The following is a 12,143-nucleotide window of genomic DNA, read 5'->3' on the forward strand; positions in this document are numbered from 1 at the left end:
AGAGGGGGGGACGTACAACAGGCTGGTCAAAATAAAGGAGGTCGGAGGAAAAGCAAAAAAATGAATGAGCACTTAGAATACAGGCTGGGAGGGAATGAAATTGACAAGAAGAATAAAGAAAGAAAAGTGCTAAAGAAAACAAAATAGCGTGTGAACAGGAGAGGACGAAGCCCTTAATTAAGGAATGAAAGATGGGAGAAAGTGTATCAGATAGACGCACATGGAGTGTGTCAGCGAAAAATACGGGTTGTGGGGGGGGGGGCTGTGAAATAGACGGAAAGGAAGATTGCAAAGGAATGCGTGCCGAAGAAACGCAGGAAAGCTGGGCGAAAGAGGGACAGAACGAGAAAGGGCAGGAAAGACGAGAGAGAAAGCGAACGCAACAGAACGTGTGTCGCGGGGGGGGGGGGCTGAATGTGTGCGGGGAAGGCGGGGGGGGGAGGAGGCAGAGAAAAGAAGTGAGCGCCAGGCGAATGAGTGCGAGAGAGCGGGAGCGCGTGGCCGGTGAGGGGCGGCCGAGGGAGGGGGCTTAAAGGGGCTATTTCAGCATCAAGGGCTGGCCGGGTGGGGAAGCTCCAGACGCTCGGGCTCAGCTCGGAGAGGAGCAGCGGCACTTGGCAACCAGCGGCAGCGCTACCTCTCCGCTTGCCCGCCCTCCTCCTCCTCCTCCCTCAGGGCCTCCCTTTGAAGTCACGTGGCAGCAACCCCCTCCCTCCTCCCCAGCCCCCCGAATTCCCGGCGTGGGGAATGGCCTCGGCTTCATTGTGACGCAAGCAGCCGAGGAGAAGCCGGCGCTCGCGTCCCCAAACCCGCCCGGGCCGCGTTCTGCGGGAGCCAGACGGCGGCGGCGGCGGCGGCGCGGCGGCGGCGGCGGGAGCTTGCAGCGCCGAGTCCCCGGAGGCGGCGGGGGAGCGGAGAGCCTGGGCAGGGTGAGTGCAGCTCCCACCTGAGGGAGGAGGAGAAGCCTCCGCCGACGGGGGAGCGCGGGCGGCTGCCACAAGTTTGCCGTGGGGCGCGCGCCCCCTCCAGCTGCCTGCCTGCGGGGGAAAGCGGCAGAGGAGAGGAGGCGCCGCGACGAGCAGGGCTTGGTCGGCAGCCCGCGCTCCCCGCACGCCTGCCCCTCTCCTGGTCTGCGGGAGGGGCTCGCCCGCACGCGAGAGGGCTCAGCGGCGATGTCTCTATAGTAACGCCGCAGCTGAGGGGCTCTTCGAGCGGAGGGCGTCTCACGCTGGCGGCGGCGGCGGCGCCCGGGGCCGCGGGTCCCCCTTGCTGCTTGCGGCTCTGCGCCGTTTCGCCTCCTCTTTGCACCCTCTTTTTTCGTGAAGCTTTCTGCCCGTGTGGAGCAGTTTCCTGCCAAGCGGGAGGGCTCTGAAACGATCTGGATCGCCAAAATGGGACTGAACATCCCATGCAGCAGGAAAGGGTCGCGACAAGAGAAGGGAATGGGTGCGCGCGCGCGTGTGCGTGAGACACGCACACGCACACACACGGACACGCAGAGAGAGAGAGAGAGAGAGAGAGAGGTGTCTCTGTATCTAATAACACTGTACAGAAGGATCATACAGCCATCCACTCTGAAAGAGAAAGGTTCTTAAACTACTTTGAATACATGCGTATCGAATAACAGCTAGACATAAACACACTGAAAACGAGATAGAAATCAATGAAGATCTTTTTTAAAAAAAAGAAGAAGAAAAGAGGTGGATGTGCCCTCTCTTTCCTACCTCCCAGTTATAACTCATGACTTTGACATCTCCAAGATACCTTTCTGTGGGGATAAGAGCCTCTCATGGTTCTCTGCTGAATCTTCCTCTCCCCCCTCCCCTTTAGTTTCCTCTTCTGGTGATGGTTTATGTGTGTTTTTTTAAAAAAATGTCTCCAAGGTGGTGAGTGGAGCAAACACTTCATTGTGGCTATTGTCAAAATGCCATGTTGTATCTATTTATTTATTTATTTATTTTAACCAACAACATTTTAAGTGGGGAGGGGAAATAGTGGGATGTTACTGGCAAAAAGTAGTTTCCACAGGAAATGCTAGCATTCTTTGCTGTGCTCTGTGTGCAGTGAAGAACTACTCCTCAGAAATAACCATTGTTGACAATTTTCAATGTTACTTGATCAAAACCCTCAAAAAACGATTGGTTTTCCCTGTTGTATGTTTTACTTACATGAGAACAACTGGTCAGGGGAGATGCCATAGCCCTGCTGTTGTTTTTTGCTTGCTGGGTTTTTTAAGTGAACAACAAGGACCTAATTAGCCTGTGTGGTTGACAGATGTCCATCAAAAATAGGAGTGTTGAGGCTTCTAAAGAATAAAAGAGAAAGAGGAGCAAGCCCACCGTAGTATTTTCTTAATGAAAACTGGGCTGGATATGGATGGCTTTATTAGTATTTTAACCGTATGCATGATGTCAGATCTCTAAAGTGCCATAGTAAAATTCATTTCAGTGCCATTTCTCCATGAAATATGAACCCAGTGCAAATATCTGTATTCCGTTCTGAGCCAGGCATCTCTTATGGGAAAATTGTTTTAAATGCTGCATATATTCAACATACACATATGAGGATTAAAAGGAGAATTGGAAATAGGTTTCCTCTTGTCGTTACTTGTAAAAAGGATGCGGGGGAATGTTGGTGGAAAACCTCAGCTGTAGACTGGTGCCCAGTTACATGCACTTTAAACTCATTTACTTCTGTGTGTAATTGAGTGCAGGATTGCAGTTATATAGCAGTGCTGTTTAGAAACCAGTTAAATCCATGACTCCTTATCTACATTAGAGCTCAGTGCTGCATTTTTATTTTTTTTTAATTGCTCATGACAGTGTTTCCACTGGACTAAGAAGCCCTAGATACATTAAGGAATTAGTAGTGAATGGTCAGATAAATCAGGAAACAAGATGACATTTTTATGTTCTATTTTATGTAGAACAAAAATTGGGTAGGAAATACACTTAAGTCATATATATATTCAAGGCCACCTACAGCAGATTAGTTGCCGTTTTACACATTTTCACCACGCCATCAAACTCAAAACGTATGGTCAAAGAACTGGGTCGCCCAGCATATGGTTGAGACAGAGGACATATCTTAACTGCATTTGTGAGTGTTGCTATGAGCCAGAGGGAGATAACTATTCCAATTTAATCTGGAATGAGTCCTTGGTTTGGGTGCAGTTCTCTTCATGTTCAGGGTCTAAAATTCTATTTTTTGTTGTAGCAAGGAAGGTTGTTGTTGTTGTTGTTGGCTAACAATCACAAGGGCTTTCTTGCCTCCCTCTATAGTATGTAGCACGTCTCACTTACTTGAGTTATCTGGGTTATTTTCTTGAATTACTGCTTGAATCATGCAGTGCTGATCCATATCGTGCACCACTGATATGCTATGCTTTTCTTTTGTTCTACACCTCTGCTAGTAGCACGCAATTGTCTGGATGGCATTCATTAGTTGTTGGCTGTGCTATAGGATAGGTGCAAACTCATTCCAGTCTGTTGATCCTTGGTTTTTGTTTTATAATCAATGGCTCATTTGGATATGGGAATTCCAGTTTCAAAGCTGTGTTCAGCACTACCGCTTGCTGTGTAGCCTTCAACAAGTCACTATAGCCCTAAGCACACTTTTAGCAACCTGGGTAAAGCCAAACTGGGGCAGAGGGATTGTGAGCCTTAACCCCGGACTCCACATTTTTTATGCAAGATCTATAGTGGGTAGGCAACATGGTGCCTGTGGTACCAGTGCACCCCCAAACACCTTTATTGGCACCCATTGAGGTGCCCTACTCCTACTTTTAAAAAAACAAATAACATTTTCTTACTGGCAGCTGAGATTGCTTTAAAGCAAACTGAGGGTCTCTAGTTGCTCCCATCTTCATTGCCCATGAATGCCTCTAGATCACACATCAGGCTCAGAGACCTTCTTAGGAAATGAAAATGATAAGCAGCTGCAGGCCGATGCTGTCCTCTACAGTGTGCCCAGCCAACAAGAAAAAGGGGGGAAAGAAAAGGGCCTCCTATCACTTCTGTCCAGTAAGCTGTGGGTGGTGGGCTAAAAAGAGCTATAGGGGGTTAGGGAGAGCATTGGGGGGAACCAGGAAGGGCAACAGTAAGCCAGCTTGGGGGGTGGGGGTCAAGGAAACCAGCAGTAAGCCAACAGGGAGAGAGGTTGAGAGAGGAGCAAGAAGCCATCAGGGGCTGGGAGAGCCACAGGGAGCAACCTGTGGGGGCAATGGGGAGGGATGTGTGCTTGTATGTTTGAATGGATGGGGGCTTCATGTGTTCAAGAAAGAGGAGGGGGAAAGAGAAATAGTTTAGGGTGGATTTTGGAGGGATCCTGAAAAAGAGTGAGTGTGGTTTTTCATGGGTTGCAGTGATAAGAAGGGAAGTGTGTGTGTGTGTGTGTGTGTGTGAGAGAGAGAGAGAGAGAGAGAGAGAGAGAAAGTGTTTATGGATGGTGATCCAGAGTGTGAGAGCAGAAGAGATATGGGGAAATGAATTAGCTGATGGATGTGGGGACAGAAGAAGAGTTTGCCTTCTGTGAAATAGGTTTCTGTTGATGCTGAAAACTGTGGGTTCAAAGGAGTTGTTTGTGTGTGTTGGGGCTCAGACTGCACCCTTGCCATGTACTTAGTCTTTTGGAGAGGTTACTTGTCCTTTGTGACTAGCCACGCCTCCTATGGCAGGCATTTTGTGGTGGTGCCCAGGACAGTTTCTGAAATTGCCAAATGTGCCCATAGGCCCAAAAAGGTTGCCTGCTTCTACATGATTATACTTCCGCATTTGAGTTTTATCTGCATGCACTCAGTCATTACCCTTGATTTTGAAGAATAAGAATCCAGTGATTTCAGGTGTGTATATGTAGGAATCTGTCCATGTAAACCATTTAGGTATTATCAAAATTGTGTGGTGTCAAGGGGTGGGGCAGTCATAATCCTGCCATGTCCCATCACCTGCTGACTCCCCAGTTTGCTGAACATGAGCATTAGGTTTATCTCATAGTTTTACCTATTATACAAGTTTATTTGTGATGATAAAACAACACTCTTCAACCTTTTGGAAGAAAGACAAGATATCAGTGTTGATACTACTGGTACTGCTAATAGCAATGATAATTATAGGATTATCTGACAAGTATGCCTTTTGGCCGTTCCACATAGACACTAGGATGATGCCCCAACCACACTTCAACCATTACATGACCTTTCAGTAGCAGTTGGATGGTAGCTGCTCTATGGGAGTGTTTGGACAGTCATGGAGGTAAAAGAAGCCATCGTGGCTTCCCCCACCGCCCCTGCGTATGCTGCACACCCAGCCGCAATGTGCATAATTCTGTGATGCAGCACGGGTTGTCATGTCATCCAAACCCAGTGCAGTGCGAGGTGGTGGGTGGCTACTTACCCACCTTACAAGCCATTGGCTGTGGCGTGGGTAAGAAGCCACCCCTGCCATGCACCGTGACAGGTTTGGACAACACGGCAACCCACGGTGCATCGCAGGTAATTATGCAAATAGCAGTTGCGCGTGTGGCATGTGCAGGGATGGGAAGAAGCCACAATGGCTTCTTTTACCTCTGTGATCGTCTGAACGCAGTCTATGTGTAAAAGGTGTAAGACATAGGGAGAAAGGGGTTAGCCTTGAATCTGTTTTTAGAAGTTCCTATTAAGTGTATGGGGATTGATCCTTACATTCTGCCCAATCACTGAAGCTGATCTATATATTTGGGCCCATATATATGTATATGTGGGTCATTGGTTCCATGTGGCAGCTATAATGTGTGAGAACTCTTACCACATGGATCAACCCAATCAACAGACTCTATGCCCTGTTATTTCCAGTGACAGCTAACATTGGCATAGAAACTCTTTATTTGGTTATGGTTATTTACATAATATTGTGGCTGTCCATTGACTGGATCCACTGGCACACAGAGTGTTATGGCAACTTCCACCGAGCCATAACTTAAGAACAACCCTGAGTTATACAATATAGGAGCACACCATGGCATGCCATATTTGTACCATTAAAAATAACATGAATTGTGCAGCAGGAACATAGTATATCCAAAAACGTATTAAAACTAAAATAACAACCCTCAAGGTAGTTCAGAATTGGCATGGCAAAATTACCAATAGGGAAGAACCTAGTTCTGTCAGTTGTTACTAATTATGTCACAAAAATATGAGCAATAGGTGCCTCTGATTTTCTCAGATCCACATTCCATCAATGAATGCATTATGATCTGAGGGAAGTAATCGTATTTGCCCAGGTAGAAGATAGAGTGCATTGAGTGTTCAGAAAACACAACACAGTAAAATCAACGAAAACACTTTTACTAGGGGTCCACAAATATGTCTGCCAGCTCACCACTGATGAGTACAAAGTCTGGAGAAGGGCAGGCTGTGGTGTCTTCAGAAAGATTTGGAAAGAAGTGAGATGAAATGTGCCACTACTTTCTGAAACTTTCTAAGGTTCAACACAACAGGGAAACAGCTTAGATCTGGGGAGCAAGATATGGCTTCTTGCTGCAATTGTGTTAGGTCTTGAAGGTTCTTGGAGGGGCCCCCAAATCATTATGGCTTCACAACCAAGACCTCACATTTCCCCTTTGGGAAGGGGGAGCTTTAGTAGCAAGCACTAATTTTGGCTGGCTATTAAGGCCAGCCCAAATCTGTGAAATCTTGAGTATTGCAAGGAAAGATGTGCAGATTGTATATGAAAAATGGGAAATGAATTCTGATTCATGCTTCCGGTTTCCTCCAGCAATGGGAAGTACCATGACAGCATTCCAGGTTAAGTTTTCTTTGGAGGAGAAAGTTTCATAACATCTGTTATTTCTAGATATATGGGTTGAACAGTTAGCAAGCAACTAAAAACCCTTTCTTTAGCTAAAGTCAAACTGTTCCCTTTCTAACTCTCAGACCTGGTTCACATGTAATGACAGCCCACAGGTTAAATAATCCATGGGCTGTCAGAGACAAGAGGGAGAAAGTCGTCCAACCCATGGCTTATTGTTGGGTTAGCTGCTCAGTTCTTTGGCCCTTAAACAGCCCAGAGGTCTGGGTTTGGATGATATACTCAGCAACCTGCGACAGAGCCACTCGTGAGTTGCTGAGTAAAAGCAGAAGTGGCACGTATACTGCAGGCAGCGTGCCCAGTTTCTCCCATTTGTGCCGGACAGCCCATGAGTTGTTCAACCCATGGGCTGTCATTACATATGAACTGGCCCTCACTCAGGCTGGCCAACCGGTTTTACACCCCTTTCCACCCTTCAGGTGAGTATCAGCTGACATCCGTTAATTAGAAGGAAGCTTAGATTCTGGCTTCAAGACTATCAGGAAGGGTTCATTCTCATGTTATATATGGGCCACTTATTTCTTTTTTTTTTTCATCTCACTTAAGTGGTATAGGTATGTTTGCAGTCACATCTGATACAAAAATTCAAAGAGTCCAGTTGCAGCAATTTGAGTGATAACACAGGTACTCTAGAGTTTCTCTAATCAGGAAAGTGGCTGTAGCTGAATTTTAAAGGTTCCTGGCTTACACACTGGTATTGTGAATAAACCATATGCTTAATGAAAGAAAAAGATATGAGAAGATGAATGTGATGTGTGAATCCAACTTTAGTAATAGTTAAGCACTCTATTAGCTGAGTTAAGCACTATATTAAGCACTATATTATCTGAGCTAGTTCTGGAATACACACGTAGAAGATATCCTTCCTGAATATTCTTTGGTCTGCTTACTTGTCCATTTTAGTGCTTGTCATTTTTAATCTAATTTAATTTCACTTTTGAACCTCACTTACCATGTGTGTTTTCTCCACACAGAATTGCATGCTATTGTAATTTCACATATGCCCCAGTAGTGAGAAAAAGGTGGTCAGGAGGAATGAAGATTTGTGTTTAAAACCAATGGTATGAAAGCTTGAAGTTTTTTAATGAGATGCAGGCTTTTTCATGAAAAAGCAGAAAACAGATCCAAAGAGTGACATGGAGTTGTGTTGTTGACTGTGCCCCTTCCTTGTACAAATATCAGTAACAGATTGCATGAAAAACTGCTTGTCTAGACACACCCTAAGGTTGAATAAATTGATATCCTTTTGTGAAGTATGGTATTCATTATCTCTTCTTGCAGAAAGCTCTTCTGCTATTTCACTAAGAAAGGGAAGGGGAGTCATCCATTCATCCATGACTGTGCTTGCAGTTTATCTCCCATGACCAATTGTTCCCAGAAGGAAATTAATGCCCATCAAGTGACAGACATGAAGACAAAAAGTAACTACTTGGGAATCCTCATTATCCTACGTGTGTGCGTGTGTGCGCACGTGCGTGCGCATGTTTTGTGTTAGGGTTGGTCAGATTCCAGTCTTTGATGTTAACTTTGCCTTGAAATAGTTGATTAATCATTTTAATAATGTTATAGAATGAGCCAACTTTTCCACTTTTTATCTAACTATATCTTATGTAAAATAGTTAAGCTGAAATACTTGGGTTTTGATCATGTTAGGAGTAAAATTCCGAGGGAACAACTTTGCCAGAACTAATCAATTTTTAACTCCCATTAATTTCAGTAAGAAAGAGCTAAGGATGTGCATAACTCTCTGATAGAAATGAATGGGACTTAGGCCAATTCAGATTATTCGAATTCTTTCACACAGAACAGCCCCATGTAAGCACCTGCACTGAGGGAGGCACATTTAATTCAGCATGTACACAGTTATGGATGCTGCTTCCTGGCAGAGATATATGGGGGCATGGTGATTGTAAAATATACTGCCGTGTTCCCACAAATTGCTGTGGTAAAATGGTGTCTATAATCATGGGCATTTAGGGTCAAATTGTAGTTATTCTACAGGGCTACTTCACCATTTCAGGTTCTGAATCCACACTCTAGCTGTTCTCAACTTCAGTTTCTTTGCATATACAGTTACACGTTGTGTTAGATGCCTGTCTGAGTGAGATATGTACATGCCATACATGTTTAGAAAACAGCAATAATGTTTTAAAGAAACAAGCTGGAGGGAGCAATTCTATGGCCTCTAGACAGTGGCTAGACGGCCATAGGTTATCTAGTTTTCCGGGAACTGACCTCGGAGCCCGCACGCCGAGGTCAGTTCCTGGAGAACTGACCTCCCCCCACTTCCATGCTGCCTCAGAGGCAGCACGGAACAGCCCTGTCCTCCACACTTGCAAGGGGAGTGCGCAGCAGCTGAAAAGGGGCATGTCTAGGGGTGTTCCGGGGCAGGGAGGGCGGAAACACCTATACAACACATTCAATGTGTCATACAGCCGCCTCCTTCCCCGCTCAGCCCTCCCGCAGCTAGACAGCCACAATAGGCTGTCTAGCCAAAAATGCAGGGCAGGAGGAGTGCGGAGGGAACAATCCCCTCTGTGCTTCTCCTGCCCTGCATTGGATAGGCAGTCACCTCCGAGTTCAGAGGCGGCTGCCTATCTGGATAGGATGGTACCCTAAGAGTACTATTTATCAGACAAATGAACAGTTACAGCTTTTGTTATTATTAATGTTATTCTTTTGCAAATGTAAGTGATTTCTCATAGTGCAAAGAAAAATTAATGTGGAGTAGGTGCATCCTAATACAAAGATGACTGTCTGGAAACTAATAAGAGAAGCTAATAATCCAAAGATGATTGGAAACTAAGAACAGAATCTAGATTAACAAGAGCAATTTACAGAGCAATCCTAAATGTATGGTGCAGGGAAGTGGTGGGCAGGGGTGGGGGCAGGCAAAGATGCCTGGAAAGAGGCTTAGCAGATATTTGCTTTTTGAAAATTTTGAATCTGGCGTAGCTGATGCATCCGATCCTGGGGACTCTTGCGGGAATTAATGGACTTTAGATCCAGCAGATCCAAGGCTACTTCGAACCCATCATCCCATTTAGGCATCCACCACTGACAGGAACATCACCAGCAGTAGATGTATACCATGAAGCTTTAGACACGTGAATCAAGGGCCTCTGTGGCTGGCAGGATCCCTGGACAGCAGGGCTCTTCTCTGCTGGTGGACGAGCACTTCTGCCCCATCCTAACCCCCCTCAGACAGCTGTCCAAAAGGGATAGGATTGTGGTCTTGGTTACTGGCATCTGTAAGTTATGCTCTATGCACAATATATATTTACTGATTTATAATTACAAAGAAGCCTTATTTAATGCAGAAGTACAAACTCCAAAATGTTTCCTAGTAATTCAGTCAGTTGCTCACCTCTCAAGTATATAGTATTGTAATTTCATCTACGTACCAGTGTTGTATTTCCAACAGCATATGGCTGAAATTACCTAAAGACAATCAGTTTGTATTTAGCTGTTGTGGGTTTGCTACAGATATTATTGTTGTATATACAAATACCATTTTTGTTTTATTTCGATCACAAAAGTAACAAGTTGTTTTGAACACTCCTCTGAGGGTAGTGTGAAGAATATGGCGACAATTTTTATATTGCACCTGACAGTTTTTAATTTCAAACAATGAAAAAATAATTGTAAGTTTACTAGTTGTATCCCCTAAAGCACGCGTTTAAACGTGGTGTTTTTGCATGCATGCTGGGCTGCTGGCATCTGTTGAACAGTAATAGCTCTGCTACTTTATAAATGAAACACAAGTGAATTACAGAGACATTTAAAATTCATAGACTGAAACATAGTTCTATTTTTTTAATCCTACATATTATGGCTTAACTATCCTTTGAGACTTTTAAGGTGCATTATCATTGGGTACTAGTACTGTTGCCTCCTATAATCACGTGTTCAGTCTCTCAGCCTGCTCCATTGCTTCTGATACCATTAGCTGGTCGGCTATGCTAAAGAGTGCTCTAACTACTGGCCAGTCTCTAGCCTCCCCCTTTTTGGAGAAGGTCAAATGAGTGGTGGTTGCTGAACTGTACACACTTTTAGAAGTCATAGTTTATTAGGACCGGTTGCAATCTGGCTTCTGGCCAGGGTTTGGTACTGAATCCCTGATGGATAACCCATGCCAGGAGCAGGACAGGGGGAGTGTGGCCCTGCAAATCCTCCTGAGTATCTCAATGGTTTTGATGGCATGGACCATGGTACCCTTTTGGATTGTCATTCTGGGATGGATATTGAGGTCATGGAGCTCTGGTTATTCTCTGCTACCTGGTAAAATGATTCAGGAGATGGTGTTGAAGGTCTTTTGGTCTGCCTCATAGTGTTTGTGCTATGGCTTGTCCCAGAAAATGCACTATCATGCATAGGGATGGGGGAGAAATCCTCAAAAGAATCCAGCCTCTGGAGTCCGTGGAGGATCGGAAGACTTACGTCCACCTCCTGGAGGAATCCTCCCCATAGCCTATCGCGTGAAAAAACAGGCATGCAAATGGCATCCGCTATGCTATTTGCAGCCGTAAAGGTCTTAGTTTAAGCTAAATGCAGCCATTTACGGCTGCATTTAGCTTAAACTAAGACCTTTATGGCCACAAATGGTGTAGTGGACGCCATTTGTGTCCGCAGTCAATCAGCCCAGCCAATGGCAATGGCAGCCATATCGCTGGCGCTCCGGAGCCAGCCGGTGGGGAGGATCCGGCCCGCGAGGATTCCTCCAGGAGGCAGAGGTAAGTCTTCCAGTCCTCCACTTTTGAATCCAGCCTCACTGGGCTCTGTGGAGCATTTCTCCCCCATCCCTATATGATAGTGCATTTTCTGGTACAAGCCTCATTGACTACAACAGGAGTCACCAGGCGCCCCTGAACTAATGCACTATTGCGCAACAGCACAAATGCGTGTTACTGCCATTTCGTGATAGAGCGATAGAGCGATAACGAGATACTGACATGGAGGGTATGTGTACTGATGGTAGATCTGTGCAATGATGTTCTAATGAGATAGCACCTTACATGTAATATAGGAAAGCTGAACAATGAAGCTTGCAAAAAGGGACCAAAGGACACAAATTAATATTAGCCATGGATCCTGTGCATGTGTAGTTCTGGGAAAGCGACCCGAGATAAAACTTATATTCAGGCTGTATACGTACTTGCTTGCCGATGATAGCACGCTTGTACACATTAGTTATCTTGAACTTACTTCCAATGTTTTTTTTAAAGTTGGTCCCTTGGCATCTTGCTCCAAAACAGCTTTGAAACTTCGAGAAAACAGGGAGGGAAAGGGTTGGGTCAG

General features: G+C 45.3%; 1 protein-coding gene across 2 annotated transcripts in view; it reads left to right on the forward strand.

The window, feature by feature from the left end:
• Window positions 1–447: 447 nt before the first annotated feature.
• The window catches only part of SNCAIP (synuclein alpha interacting protein), a 127,711-nt gene continuing 116,015 nt past the window's right edge, over window positions 448–12,143 (forward strand). For both annotated transcript variants that reach the window (XM_084832100.1, XM_084832101.1), the window contains exon 1: window positions 448–929. The gene's annotated coding sequence lies outside the window, so the exon portion shown is untranslated. The remainder of the gene's footprint in view (window positions 930–12,143) is intronic.

The sequence above is a fragment of the Heloderma suspectum genome, chromosome 2 (assembly GCF_057233095.1).
Source record: "Heloderma suspectum isolate Gila_16-S chromosome 2, 16-S_ref, whole genome shotgun sequence".
NCBI classification, from domain to species: Eukaryota; Metazoa; Chordata; class Lepidosauria; order Squamata; family Helodermatidae; genus Heloderma; species Heloderma suspectum.